At 42.5% G+C, this 15671-nt stretch overlaps 1 protein-coding gene across 2 annotated transcripts in view; it reads left to right on the top strand.

Moving 5' to 3' along the window:
• Positions 1-571: 571 nt before the first annotated feature.
• SLC7A2 (solute carrier family 7 member 2) overlaps positions 572-15671 on the top strand; it is a 47383-nt gene continuing 32283 nt past the window's right edge. The window contains exon 1 of one of the 2 annotated variants that reach the window (XM_035325122.1): positions 572-726. The gene's annotated coding sequence lies outside the window, so the exon portion shown is untranslated. The remainder of the gene's footprint in view (positions 727-15671) is intronic. The other variant, XM_035325120.1, reaches the window with a different exon arrangement.

Consider the following 15671-nt stretch of genomic DNA (forward strand, 5'->3'; position numbering starts at 1 on the left):
GCTGTAAGGGCTGCTAGGCTCAAGCTGTGAGGGCTGCTAGGCTCAAGATACGAGGGCAGCTAGGCTCTTCAGCATTTCGCAGAGAGGACTTTCCTCCCGCTGCCTAACCAAAGGCTGGGGAGGCGTCCCCTGACACTCTCCCCCCTTTAAAACCACGCAGAAAAATATAGTGTTTCTGGCGATTGATCGTTAACCCCTGCAGCAGTCTTTCGGCGTGCTGCTAACAGGCAGAAGTCCAAAGCATTTAGGGCTCTAGAGACTGGGGCAGAAAACGCTGGCAGCTGACAGCAAGGCATGGAAAGGGGCAGCGGGCGGCGTGTAAGGGTGGCTGCGAGGTACCAGCACCCAGTGAGGGCACCGGGGGGCTCGTAGCGCCCTGAGGCGGGCGCTATCCCGCCTCCTCGCCTCACAGCCCGGAGGGAAAAAAAGGGAAAGCCCCTCGGGGGACCCCGGCCTCCCTGAAGCACCATGGCGCCGCTCGGGGAAGGGGGGGGGACAGCCACGACACAGCCTGCCGAGGGGGGAGAGGAGGAGGGAAGGGCGGGAAGGGGGTCGGCGGGGCGGGGAGGGGTGAGGCGGCCCCGCACGTGTGGGAAGGCCGGGCATGGCTGGGGGCTCTGGGCCGGGAGGAGGGAGCCGGTTCTCGCCGCGGAGAGAGCCCCGCCGCTGAGCCCGCACCTCCAGCGCAGCCCTGCCCGCCGCCGCCAGGAGCCGCAGCCCGGCCCCGTAAGTGGCGCCCTTCGCCCGCCTTGCCCCGCTCGGGGCCGGCCGGCCGCGGGGCGCGGAGCCGCCGGCAGGCTCCTCATGGACGGGGGCTGGGACCTGGGGACGAAAGGGGGACCCCCGGGAGGCTCCAGTGGGCGGTGGTGGGGGCTCCGGGGTGAGGAAGGCGGCCTCTCTGCTCGCCCGGGGACTTCTACCGAGCCCAAAGCCACAGCCGCAGCGACCTCGGTTCCTCGGGGTTGTTTTAAGGAGCCGGGGAAAACGAGCTGTGTGGGGCAGGTCTCTGCTGTGGGCGCAGGTCTCTGCTGTGAAGCAAGTAGGATTCTTTGCCTTCTGCTAGCTTTGCATGTTTAAATATAGAAATGTGCTTGAAGTGCATGTCATGGGATGGGCAGTGCTACTCGCAGCTGGAGAAAGGCTGTCTAACGAAGCAGTCTCTGAAAATGCGCCGTGTCCGAAGCAGCAGCTCAAAATCCTCGATTTTAAAACAATTGGCTATCCCTTGGCATTTATGGTGCGGTTTGGGTGGTTGAGTGCTGCGGATCCGAGGCAAGTCTTCCCTCGGGGAACCCGATGAAATGAACAAAATGAGGGTGTGCGGGGTTTTGAGGGGCACTGCAGCTTCTGCTGCCCCATGTGCCACTAAAGTCATCATTCCTCCGAAAGTAACCCAGCTGGGAAAGAGAGAGGAGTTTCCTAAAGCTTGGCCCAAGGCTGTGAAATTCCTTTCGGGAGCGAAGGGCTGCACCGCACTCTGTTTCAAGTGTATTAATACCTGACCTGTATTTATTTTAAAAGCTTTCAAACGCATTTCTCTTTGTATTCTTCCTTATTAAAACCAAAGCAAATGTGTTGGGAGGCATTCAGATGTTTCAGAAAGGGGGAATGTTACACAAGGGATCGTGGCATTATAGAACCTGTTTATATTGAAACAAGCTGATGATCGTTTGATTATCCTAGAAAGACAAAATAAAACAAATTCTATGAAACTTCATGTAGACACTGTGCAGATTCAGTACACAGTGGGTCTTGGATCAGAATTTGGATTACACAGTATGGAAAACATGCTGAGTTCTGGTTTGTGTCACCTAGTGGCATTAAAACATTAAGATTGATAGTAAAATAGGCGTAAGGCCTATGCAAAAACTAAACTTGCTTTCATTGACACCTGTGCTGCCAGATGCAAAGAGACACGGTGCCTGCTCTACCCCCGTGAGCAGATGTCCTTTGCTGCAGCTGGTTCCACTTGACTCTACCCCTGTCCCCACGATTCTTCTGAACCCCGCTGGGCTCTAATATAAACTGGAAAATGAATAAAAGAATAAATAAAATGAATAAAACAACCCCACAGAGACATGTTACTACATGTTGTGCTGAAGATTATCTATGGGTGGAATAATCTTCAGTCTAACTGATGTTATTATTAAAATACAACTTGGATTTCTTCACACATGGATGAAGACTGGGCACTTGGTGAAGTCTTCATGCGGTAAAGGTTTGATCCTGAAGCTCAGTATGTTGGCTAGAGTGCATGCATAAATGGTCTGACCAAGACTACGACCTCGGTAAAAATGTATTTGATAGGATGCATGAGTATGTAGCTGCTTCTAGCTTTGTACATATGTAGTGTAAGTCAAAATCAGTTTCACCTTTCTTAATAAATTAATGTAATTAGCATATTTTCAACCTGTCGTTATATAATTCTAACTTTTTTTTTTTTTAAGTTCAAGGTTCTAGTTGAGAAGATACTTAAGGATGATAGTGAATTTGGAGTCAATGTGTTAAATTTTTGATGCCATCTATTAGCTGCTTTTTGGGGATATTTACTACATGAACATATTAGCATAGTAAGTGGCAGTGAGTACAGAAAGACAGGTAAGATAACAGGATAATACAGGTTAAAAAGTTTAAAACCCTTTTTCACTTTCTAAGTGTTTTGTCAACAATATATTTTGAAGGAGTGTTCTCTTTGTAAATCACTGGCTGCAGATGACTGTTACAGTGACTAAAACCAGCCAGAACTCCTGGGTAAGTATGTTGGATACAAGAATAGATAGAGTGGAATTCCTCCAGATGGAGGTAAATGGCAAGAAACTCATGTATCTTAAGTCCAAAGGTGTAAAACAATGATTTTACAAGGGTGGAGATCAAAAATGGGTCAGATTAATTCTGCAGCTGTAGAAGAAAAACCACACCATATGTTAGTTTAAGTCAATGTGGCCATTAAGTTGCTTGTAAGTGCACCTTGCTTCTACCTTTCAGCTAGCAGTCACTGCAGATTAACTGAGAAAAGTTTTGACATTCAAGCATTGCAAAATAGAATGTGTTGAAAGGTACTGTGAACATTTAGCTCCTCCTTTTGTGCCTTGGCAGGTTTTTGTTCATTTTGCAGTGAACTGTGTTAAGACAGAGGGGAATGAAGGGGAAAGACCATAAATGAACAAAAAAGAGTTTAAATCTTATTCCCTAAATTATACAGGTTTTAAGATGGTAAAGTTCTCTCAGCTTTGGTTATCTAGCTTTGGATCACCTTCATGCATACTGGTTCTGTAGGTGTCATTTTGACCTCTGTCCATCATGTTGCAAGTAGCATTCTGACAAACAAACAAAAGTTTCCTATTTTGTTGCTGTCCTTCTTTTAACCAGAATTCCCCCCGGTCATAGGATGACATACTTTGGGGAATCTTTCTTTTACATAGGTAGTACTATGTAGGGCATTAACTTAAAATATAGGCTGGATGGTTTAAGCAGGCTACCAGTCCTGTCTTTGACTGACTGTTTCATTTTGAAACTGGAATGATCAGTTTTCTGCCATTTCTTCTTTTCCCCTCTTCCCTCAGGTTTTTCATCAATGATATGTTTTGAACATCTTCTATCAACTTTAAGTTAGTACAAAGAGCAAGTCAGTGGAAATAAAACATCAGGACATATCTGAGGGCAGGAGGGTGGGAGAAGCGAAGCAAAGCAGCAGCATCAATCATGTTGCTGGCATGGGAACTTTGAGTTCTGCAAAGAAGTAGTGAACCTTTCTTTTTCCCCTTTTCTAGAGGAACAGCAGTTTGTGACCAAACTCAGTGAATGGTATATGTACATCCATGAGAAAGATCTCTAGGTGATGTGCACAAGGGAGAAGGAAGGGGTTCTTTAGTGTTGCAGCCCTTTGCCCCCAGATTTCTTGCCTTTCTTTCCAAAACTGTCAACATGTGGAGATCTTAATTCTGTCATGTCCCAGACAGGTAATGATCTATTCATGTCATACAGCCAAAGATGTAGAAAAGTTTGCACTGCCATTTGTATGCATATTTGTGACTTTAAATCAGAACTTCAGGTATTCACATCACCTTTTAAGTAGTAAGACCATGAAACTATTTTTTTTATGCTGCTGAAATTATTAGAAAGTATCTAAAAATATTTGGTGTCAGGTTCCAGTGTCTGAAATTTTCATGTACTGGGAAGTGCCCACCTTCATGGCACCTCTGTCATTTATCGCATCACCTTTGATCACATGTGGTGCTCATTTACTGTCACAATACAATTCTGATCCTTGGTCTTGTCAATTCTTCAACCTCCTGTGCATTGTCCACTTGGGGTAAGAGTCATCCTCATTCCACTGATTGAACTAGGTAGTAGCCAAACAATTTAGTATTGGTAAGTCAAGTGTCAGTGCTGTTGGAAGCAAACAGTTGAGCTTTCAGAAAATGACGAATGTGTATTCCTCCCTGCTGGGAAAAGCATTCATGTAAGTGATCTGCCACTACAAGTCCGTAGAGAATTACAAAGGTTACTAGTAAAAGTGGCTTCTGGGATTGTCAAGTTTAGTCATTCCTGACAGTCATCCAAGAGCCACAATATTATCTCGCCTGATGGCAACACTGTAATTTATCTGTGTAGATGTACTTTGAGGGGAGTATCATTTAGAAATGCGCTGAATGTTGTCATTGTCTTCACAAGTTCCTGCAAAGGATTGCATATGTGTAGAATGAGAGATTTCACAATGTATCTAGGATACAGATGGAGAAATGTATCACATGCACTTGGCCATAGAATGAGCTGTTAGCTCATTCTTGTTCTACGCAGCTGGAAAAGAAATGCACGATTGCCTTGAATAAAGCATTCTGTTCGCAAGATGGCTATTGAAGATCTCTTGAGAGATCTTCAGATCTTGAGGGATCTTGAGGGAGATGTTGAGATACAATCTGCAGCAACTGTGTACACAGATATCCTTTAATTCTATCAACCTCACTTGACCATAAACCCCAGTAAAAATGAGGGTGGGTAGTTTTGGGGTGTTAAAAGTGGAGAGTCTGATGGCTGGCGTTGGGTTTATGTATTGGATGCAACTCAGGGAAAGGTTCTACTGCAATTGCATGCGTAAAATTGGTGTCTGAATGGCTGCATGCATCTGACAAGTAGAAGTAAATCAGCCACCCAGAAGAAAAAAAGGGAGGAAACAATCATACATAACCATCACATTGTTGTTCTGGTTATCCATGGGCACCAGTTCCTCTTCCATGTGGCTTTTTCAGCTGCCTTCTCCTACCACCGCTAGCAGTTAGTCGAGCTGCCCCTCAAAGACCTCCGTGCAGCTGCCAGGACAGGTAATGTTTGGTGCCTTCAGCTCCCAAGGACAACTCCTCAGAAACGCAGTGGAGTGCACACGGCAGCTGCTGCTTCTGATAAGTAATCAGAAGGGGCACAGTCAGTGTTGGTGATTCAGTGCTGAGCTGTAGCCCCTATTTTTGCCTCTTTGTGATGTATGGCTGGTCGCACTAAATTAGCTCATTTCTGAAAATTATTTCATCAGATGTAATACCAGCAAGGGATGGTACTTTGTTAACCTCATTCAGTTGTATTTTGGTGAGCTGTAGGAAGGTCCTGCACTGGCAAAATCCAAGTAAATAAATATTCCTGCAGATTTTCTGCAGGGAACTTAAGAATAGTTTGTCAGTTTTGAGATAGGACTGAAGGAACAGGCAAACTGCACCGAGTTATTTTGCCACACTTCACTACTGTCTTCTGTGTATAATACACAACATCTCTTCATCTGTGCTTCTTGCTTTTCAGAATGAAGTGTAATTATTTTGAGAAATGTATGGAATAAAAGTATATTTCTCCTTCAAAGAGTGTTCTTCTTTGCGTGACTCTGTTTGGGGAGGAGGAGGTGGACTCTAATCTTTATTTTCTTTAGTGTGAAAACAATGAACTGTGTGGATAACCTGTTCTATAGCTGTGTGAATTCATGTAGCTAGTCCTTAGTCCTAGCCCATTTTGTTTGAGGTTAGTTATTTCTTTGTCTGGAGCTTGATTGCAAGCTGCTGGACAAGATGGGAAAGCGATTATGTTTATTTTATTTTGTTTGTGCAGTACCATGTGCATTGTGGTTATGGAATAAATAATAATTGACAAGGAATTTGGAAGGGATTATTTATTGTCCTCTCTGCAGTTTCCTTAGATTGAGAAACATCTCCATATTAGTTAAGGAAAATGTAGCATTTGGATATCATGAAGATATCTGATTACTCCCATGAGGACTGAAATTAATTCCTCTGAATTCAGTGTTTATGCATGATTTGGTATAATATGGATTTTATTTTGCCCTTGTATATTTTTGGACTATGGTGCAGTTGAGAGCAAACAATGGGATGTGACTTGCCATGAAATGCTTTCAGCACTGGGAATGAGGAAATATAGAATTAGCACGAACGTGTGATTCTTTTCCAAGGTGCACCGCGTCAGTGGGCTTGCTAGAAGCAGTAGGTTGGATGACTAGGCTGTATTTTTGATCCTTGTAACGTGAGCCTGACGTGTTAGGGGTTTCAAGTTAACAGCAAGCATCTGAAGGAAGGCAGTAGCAGAATTGCATTGCTTTCTTCTGCTGCTGAGAGGGAGAACGTTCAGGGGTGGTACTGGAGAGGTACGTAGCACGAAACATCACTTCTGTTGTGTGGGAACTGCGGGCCAGCAAAAAGTCTTAGGGCTTTTTGCCATGGTAGTTATACAGCAACTCTGAAATGAAGAGGTGGTGTTATACCTGTGTTACACCTCACCAAACGGTGACCGCTCTCTTTCTGCACATGGACTCGAGGAGTGCGGGCAGGTGAGGGGCCAGGAAGGCGCTTGTGCCATGGGACCAGGTCTCCTCTCATCCAGTCAGGAGCTGGGAGCTTCCTTCAGACAACTGGAAGAAGTTTTCAGGAGTTGAAAAGTAGATGCTTGTGTGTCATTTGGGGAAAAAAAAAAAAAAAAGAATCCTTCTCATTTGTCCCCTCATTTGTCCCATGAAAGCACAGCGTTAGTCATGCCGGTAGAGTCTGACACTGAAAAACACCATAGATAACAAGTTGTTCTTGCTATGAGGTGGTCTGCTAGACTGACTCTTCCAGCAGTGAGGTGTTCCCTGTCCAATTTTCACAAATCAGACAGAAGAAGCTGTCTGTGCGGGAGAGATCAGCCCCGCAGCATGCTTTCCCTAAATGAAGGAAATCTGTTCTAATTGTTTCAACATTTATTCTTGGTGAGACACTGCTTCTGGGTATCCATTCCCAAATTGTTTGCAGTCTCCCATGCAATGTCCAACTATTAGAAATACTTTATGTGACCATTTTAATTTATTAGATGCATGTGCCTTATTCAGAGGCAACTAGTTTCAACATCAGACGTAACAACCTCATTTTGTATCTAATTGTCCCAGATATAAACTTCTACAAATCTTCCTGAAAGTCTGTAGTACTCCGTGAAGCCCTCTATGGTGTTTAATTGCCTATGTACTCCATTTCCTTAGTTGTCTAAGTAAATAATTTTGATTTGTATTAAATAAGATTTTTCTTCTTTGACTGTTTTTCTGTCCTGTGTGGTAACAGATGGGTCGCACTTAGTTCAATGAACCAGATGCAAAAAGAGCAGAATTTGCAGAAAAATAACGCCGATGTTGCATTTTTACACCCACACAATAAGTTAAGTCAACTTTCTGATTATGTAAAGTGTATATTTACACTATTTCATTGTTACTGATTAAAATGTACCCGCCATGGTCTGGGAACCAGGTAGCTTTCCCCATCCTGATGTGCTCATAGGTGAAGTTTGTGCATTTCCTTCTGAAGCAGCGTCAGCAGAAGCAGCTCTTGTGCTCTGCTCCAGGCTGCTCTCTCTTGTTCCTGCTTCAGTAAGCATCCCTCTGCGCCTGCACAGCTCTTTGTGCTACTCTGCAATGAGCTGGGTTAGGAAACTAGCTCATTTTCTTTTTTTCTTGGGATACTTTTGATCAAGGATTGGTTCCCTGCTCCACTTTATCACATGGCCACACACGTGGCTGTGCTGCCACAACTAAGGGATGCAGAGGATGAGAACTAAGGGATGCAAGGATGGATGCAGAGGAGAGAGTAAGCTGCTTCACTTGTACTGCATTGCGAGAAACTATCAAAAATGCCCCACACAGCTGTAACACATGCAGTAAATTCTCGTACCCTCTCTGGTTTTTGCCTGTCCCTCCTTTTAGACCACCTGTGGTCACAGGAGTGCTTTATCCCTCAAACTTAAGAATTAGGTTTGGGCATTTGGAATCCTATTAGTCTTGTAACATAGGCACTCCTGTAAAGTCTTATTCCATAATTTTGTCCCTTTGGACTGGAGCTTAAAAAAATAAATACATTTTAAATCAAGAAGATGGCACTCACCAAGTGCATTTTTACCTGTGATGTCTTTTATACTTGCTTGCTAAATGACTTGTATATGAAACTGCTTTTATGAAGTATTTTGGATCATTCATACTTTGCATCTGTTACATCTTTACTATAAGTGTCGTTCCATTACTGCATATTTGACCTGTTTCTGATCTCTGTTTGGCATTGTAAATAGGGAATATTTCCATAGGAACCAGCTAAACAACCCCAAAACCACTCTCTCAACTCTTATTTGCATTTATTGGCAGACTATTGCAGACTATCAGAATTCTTTAAAGTGACCTCATTTTGCCTGTTTATGAAAACATGTCATATTACTGTCTATTTGTCCAAACGACTGCCTGGTGGTTGTTACAGATATCTCCTCCTGCGGAAGGTGGTGAGTATGGTAACTCTCTTCCTTTCATATAACTCGGGGAATGTTGGAAACCACAGTATTTTAGCATGTCTGAAACCTAGCCGATAAAAGCGTGGGTTTCAATGTACCATGTTTTCTAAGGACCTGATAACAAGCACTGCTGATAACACGCAGTCAGACAGTGGGCTGATTTAATTGCAACTGTTTGCAGATGGCAGAAAGGCAGCAGAAATACAGGACGATGTGACTGGTGCTCACAGCATTCCCCTGAGAGACAGCTTGGGGTTGGAAGTGGTGGCTGGAAGGAAGGCTGGAACTTGGAAGCAAAGAAGCTCACTTTTTGGAGTTTGACTCCTGCCATGTCAAGGGAAACAGGAGTCTGGCAACACACAGCGGGGCACTGGGGATATGCAACACTGGGTTTCTCCACCTTGCTGAGTGCAAACCTGTAGATCATCTGAGTTGAAAGGTAAAATCGATGGTTGGTGGAGCATCTATCTCCTTAGGGAGGCAAGCTTGCAAGTGCTGCACATAGATTCTTCCTCAGATGGTAAGGAAACCTCTTGAAAAGTTCACCAGAAGTCTGAAGGAGGACCTCAAGCAGTGGTAATATAGCGACTTTATTCACTACTTCCATGAAGTGCCATTTTCATAGACAGCTGACATAACTGCTGGCTTGACGGTGGAGAACATTTGCATTTCTCCTAGCAAATTTGGCAAGCAGGATTTCAAGAATAACAACAAAAAGCTCTCCACAAAACTCAACTGGGGAAATAAATTTGTGAACTGGAAAGCCTACAGAAGTCATCTGCCTGGATGTGGAGCTGGGTCAGCCTGGGAACTTGCATAAGGCTGAATATCGTACCACAGATTTCTACTCTGGAGGCCCAGGAGGGGAAAGGGGAAAGGTTGGATTGCCCCATCAGAACTACTGCGGTCCTTGACATTAGTATTTTTTGTGACTGATACTGTTGTGCTGAAATTTATTTGGCTTTGTTCAGTTTTGCAGTCCAGGTAGATTACTGGGCAGAACAGAAAGATAACGTCTTGAGCACAGACTCTGACATAGGAGCCATCACAAGAAACTTATTTTCTTGCTTCTTCAAGCAAAGTTTGATATCCTATCAGCCTTTAAGAAATGGAGAAGTTGGATTTGCTGCATACCATGAAGACCGAAAACCTGTAGCTGTTAATGTCCTACCTAAGGCTGCAAATTGAGAGCAATATATACCATGCACTCAAACTGATGTTTCAGAATATGTTCCCACACGTGGCTGTGTCATGAGGAGGAGCTGACCATCTGAAGCAAAGAATGGAAATCAGAACAATTTTGCTCCCGTGCTGCAGGGGTTGTTCTGCTGGGTTTTGTTACTGATTTCCTCTTCTTTTTTAGGTATCGTTGAAGATCTGTGTCAGGAAAGCAGATCTGAACCTTCATCTGCTTCTAGGATCTTGCTCATTAGTTGAGATAGTATGTCAGCATTTTAATGTGTTATAGATAATGAAAATTTAAGCAATGGCATTTGTAGAATCACAGAATCATCTAGGCTGGAAGAGACCTCCAAGATCACCGAGTCCAACCTCTGACCTAACACTAACAAGTCCTCCTGGGCCTGTTTTGGTATTCACAGCATCTCAGAATCACAGAATGATTTGGGTTGGAAGGGGCTCTGTAGTGAATTAACAAACAAGTCAGCATCCAAAGGAGAAACAATCCCAAGAACAACCAAAGGACTGGCTTTGTACAAGGATGAGCATGTAACCTCTGTGTGTGTGACTTCAGGCTTGCACAAAATACCAGTTTGCTTCTGGATGGTGGGAAGGAACTAGTGCCTGGACACCTGCCTCAGCCTGTTTGCTGTACTTGGACAATAAAATGGCATACACTAAAACCTTTGGACAAGGTGGACAGCTATTGAGATTAAATTTATGTCAAAAAGGAAGTGGGAGAAGTCTAATCCTAGTAGGAGGGAGACTAGATGAGGTACTCTTCTGGAGCACATGTTCCAATTTCCTTTCCTCCCAAAGGGTTGCTCAGGATTGTGCCATGGAGTGAACCTCAGTGCAGTGAATGGCCAGGGTGACTGGGAGAACACCTTTGAAAGTATGCACCTGATCTGAACAAACAGGGTCATGTACATGTAGCAAGGGTTACTCGGCTCTGTACATGCTGCAGTCAAGTTGTTGCACTGATTATGGTACAGATGTGGTTTCACCTGTCGTTCGTGCCTCTGTCAGTCTGCTGATTCCATGTCAAACCTAGTTTGGGTGACAGTTGTGCAGATAGTCATGAACCAAGCATGTCCCACTGTTGCTCTCCAAGCTGGGACTCATGGTTGGAGAAGGAAGGAGAGAGAAGATTGTAGCACTGTTTCATTACCTGTCTATCTTGGCAGTATCCCATGAAAAATGAGCTAAGTATGGCACTGTAAAGCTCTTTTACTGGAATGCCCTTCTTGTGCACAAGTGCCTTCATGAAACTTAGTACTCCAAGAGGGGAAGTTCTTACTCCAGACTGTAGATCTTCAGCTGATGCAGCATTGTCGATTAAGAAGCATAAAGATCACTTTTGAAAGAGCTGCATTTGCTATGCAAGGCAAAATGTTGGATCTGCATAACCTGAAAAGCACCAAAGAAAGAAACCCGGGTGTAAGAATTTAGGCAGGGGACAACCCTACTGGATTCTGCTTGGGCACGCAGTTGCCTACTGAAAGAGTAATTCTGCAGGGAGTAGGCAGCCAAACTTGAATTGGGGAGGCAAAGAAAGCCAATTCCTGGCCTGAACCAACTGAGCTGTGTTTGAAAGAAGACCTTGATAAACTGCCTCCATCCTTGTTTGAACACACTGGTAGCAGAGGCTACGTTGCAGCTTCTCGTTGTTTTGACAGAGTCAGGAAGATTGATTGCACTTCAGGAGGAAGACAGATGAAGCCACCATCCCATACGCTTTACTTTTCTTTGGTTGGTTTACCTCTGCCTATCTCACACTGTTGATTTTTCTTAGATTAAGCTCTTGGGCAGGCCGTGATTGCGAGCTGGGTGTTACTGCCGGATGAATAATTGCAGGAATATTTTTTATCTTAGCACGGCTGAAAAGCTTTTTGTTTTGCTAACTAGGACTCGGAGTGTGTTTATGCAAATAGTTTTGCCATGTGGCTACAATCTGTAGTAAATTCAGGGGCTTGTATAACAAAGGCCTTAATTTTGAAGGGATTTCAGGCTTTTTGATTATACGTAACTGTCTGAATTTCTGGATCAAGGATAAAGAATTAAGGATTATTTCTTTATTTATTTATTTTATTTTTTAAAGAAATGCTGACTCTTCCTTCCCCTCCTGTTCTGGAGCTAAAATAGCTTGGCAGCAGCGTTTGAACACGGCTCCAGTTAAACCAGTTTTGAAGCGCAGTTTGGCAGGCCAGCATGGAGTAAGGCCAGAGTATGTTACAGCTAAGTTTGAAAACTTAATTTGAAGCTAAAATTGTAGCTGTAGTGAGAGAGATTGTTGTTATAATTGAATAAAATACTTGTTTCTTCCCTCTCCTCCTTTTTCTGCTTTCTCCCATTAGGCAAACTGGGCGAGGCTACTGGAAAGCCTACTCTACCGCCTAGGCCTCGGTGTGGAGAGCAACTCACCCAGTTACCTAGTTCTTTGGGAAGTAGCCAGCTTTTAAACTGCATTATTATTAGATAAAAATTACCTTAAATGTTGTGTGGAGCCTGTGGCACTGCAGAGAGCTGGGCTTTATCTTTGCTGTGCCATCGCTTGCAAATCAGCTGAATCAAAGGCTGTTTCCATCTCCCTTCAAACCTAGCGTTGTACAAACACAGCTCCTTCGACTGATTTGGTTTATCTGCTGTTGACTTTAGAAGCACAATTTTCAGTACGAAAGGATGACTGCAGGATATTATTTTTAAAGTCTGTATAAAAGTGATTGTGCATCTTTTTTTTCCCACAGTGAAAATGTCTAGACTTTTCTGAACCTTTGTAAAGCTGTTATCCAGACAAATTAGTTCCACGATTTTGAGCCACATCAACCTCAAGAATTATCCAAATAACTGGGGTCACCAAGTCATTTTACTTTTAGCTATAATACAAAACAGTGCTCATAATCTGAAAAGCTGACAGATATGAAAAGAAAATTGCTCATCAGCTACAGCCCAAACCTTTTTTTTTTTTTTTTAAGGCAGATTTTCAGTTCATCTGAGTGTTCAAAATAATAAGCACAGGGGCCATGAGGCATCGTTTGTGGTTAAGTCTAATGCCAAGGTGTAAGAGTAAGAGATTTGTAATACCCAGTTATATTTTTAGGGAGATGTTCTGTTAATTTGGGGGGGCTATCAGACTCCAAACCATCAGTAGCTTCTCTTTGATCTTTTATACTGCTTCAGAATTCATATCAATGCCAAAAATTAATTCCTCCGTATCCCAGGCTTCTCATCTGGTTTTGCCTGTGCTTCCCAAATGGCCTTTCATCCAGTGCGTGCTTGTTATTTGTGCTTTCTTTGTGTGCCATATCCTCAGTCTGATAAACTTGGAACAAAGAAATCCTCTGAACACCGCTCACGTTCACTTGGAGTCCGTCTGCTCCTTTTTACACAGACTTCTCCAAATAGGCTTTGGTTTAAATCCAGGCAATCAAGGCTGTGAACATCATTTTGTTTGATCTTCTGTCCTTTGTGTGAGAAAGGGCAGAGAAAAAAATAGCATGAATAAACTGAGTTAAGCTGTTTTAGAAAGAGCCATGCTCACAGTTTTTACAGTTTTCCCAACTAAATGATAACATTCATGCTTTGAACCTGTTAGCAGAACACAACTGTCTTTGCGTGAAACAGCTTTCAGAGTTTTTTTGTTTATTTGTCTTCAGATCCTATATTACAGAGCTTTAGGAGAAGGTAGAATGAAAAAGAATTGGAAATGACTTTAACTCTTTAAGGAGTCATGGTATTGTCATCACATCACAGAACCCAATGTGTATTTCATGGTAGTAGGCATAAAATGGTAGAACAGCTATCTATCTCTGCTCTCTCAGAAGCATTTTCTGAGATGTATTGTCTGGGATTTTTCTCAAGACAAAATTTATAATGTCACACATATTCCTATCACAGCAGAGAGCAAAGATATATTCCAAAACAAAATAATAAACAGTGAAGTAGTTATTCTGAAGGACTGTCTTTGATCTGTTTGATCACTGAGCTCAGTAGCTCTACTTTGTATTTCTCTTTTTCCCATGTTTTGGTTTAATAACTATCACCAGTTCCGTATGAAACATTGCCATCCAGTGCTGAGCCCACAGATACCCTTCAAGACTAAAGTAAGTTTCTGAGCTCCAGACAATTTGACCCACTTGCCGCTGCCTGCCCTAAAACATCCTTTTAGAAGTATTATAATTATCCCTGGCTTTTCCGTAAATTGTCTGCAGTTGTGGTGGGTTTTGTAATTCCCATCAGAAAACCCATCTTTTTAGATACGAAGATAATGAAACAATTGTACTGCTATGGAGTTTTTTTGTTTTGTTTTGTTTTGTTTTTTTAATTTCTCTTTATGATTGTAAGGAATTTCAGAGTCTGCAATGTAGAGAGTATTCAATGTATGTATGTAGCCTTGTGAGCTTTTAGCTCTTCTGCCTAGAACATTACCAAGTTAGTATTCACCTATACCTGACAGGTAGAATAAGTTGCCTTGAAATATTCAAAAAAAAAACCAAAAAAACCCACATGTATTCATGCTGTATAGTTAGAAGAACACCACTTTTCATTTTCATGCTTAGTGTGCATCTTTAAGGATCATCAGAGTGACTAGCAGTGCTGCTGGAGAGTCCCACTTGAGGAGGTAAATCCTCTACTGTCATTCAGAGGAAAAGTAAGTGCAAATGTTATGGTACACAATAAGCAGTCATCTGTGACACGTTTCTGTAAGTATCTGCTAAGTATCAGATTTCATTATTTTTGTCATCTATTTTAAAGTTTTGTACCTGCAGGCTTTGGGGATAGAGAGAAGGAGGTTAGTCTTTAGGGAAATCTGCCTACATCAGACGATGCCAATTAATTCCAGGTGGCTCATATGGCATATCTTCAAGATTGATTTTTGCCTTTTGCTCTTAGTGGGAAATTGTCCTGTACATAGAAGGATAGATTTTTAAAACTATATGTGACCGGCACCAAAAAACACAGGATGTCTTTCCTGTAATTTCTTAGATCATTGCATTTCAATTAGCAACCTGTTTTCTGGATATGGCTGATTTTTAGATTTGTGCTGACCACCTTTTCCTCCTGGGACAAGTAAGGAATGGTTTGTGGCCAAATCCTGCTTCTACACAGACAGGCACTTTGAACTCAAGTTGCTGCCATCGCCACCAGAGCTCATGAGAAAGTGAGGGAGGAGGACAAAATTATTCCAAAATTGTGATCCAGCCATAATAACAATGAAGGCCACCCAGAATTAAGCCATCCTTCTGGATAGTAGACACTGAAAAGCAACCCAAGAAGTACTGTGGTCAGCATTCACACAGAAACGCATGCACACACAACTCTGGGAAGGATTGAAGAAATCTATTTGGTGATAACCAGTCAAATTATTTGCAGTGTCTGGAGTTTTGGGGGTCTGACTTGTGGGTTTAGGGTGGTGTTTAAGTAAATAGTAAATCTAGGGTTTTAGGGAATTTTCTCTGCAATTAATTCACAGTGTGGCAGGAGATTAGGCTAATTTTTGTATGCGTTTAGGAAAAAAAAAAATGAATTTAGGAACAAATGAGGGGAGAAGTATCTTGTTTCACTTAAATTAATGCATGATAAAAGAAAAGAAAAGAAAAGAAAAGAAAAGAAAAGAAAAGAAAAGAAAAGAAAAGAAAAGAAAAGAAAAGAAAAGAAAAGAAAAGAAAAGAAAAGAAAAGAAAAGAAAAGAAAAGAAAAGG

The sequence above is a fragment of the Oxyura jamaicensis genome, chromosome 4, assembly GCF_011077185.1.
Source record: "Oxyura jamaicensis isolate SHBP4307 breed ruddy duck chromosome 4, BPBGC_Ojam_1.0, whole genome shotgun sequence".
In the NCBI taxonomy this organism is placed as follows: Eukaryota; Metazoa; Chordata; class Aves; order Anseriformes; family Anatidae; genus Oxyura; species Oxyura jamaicensis.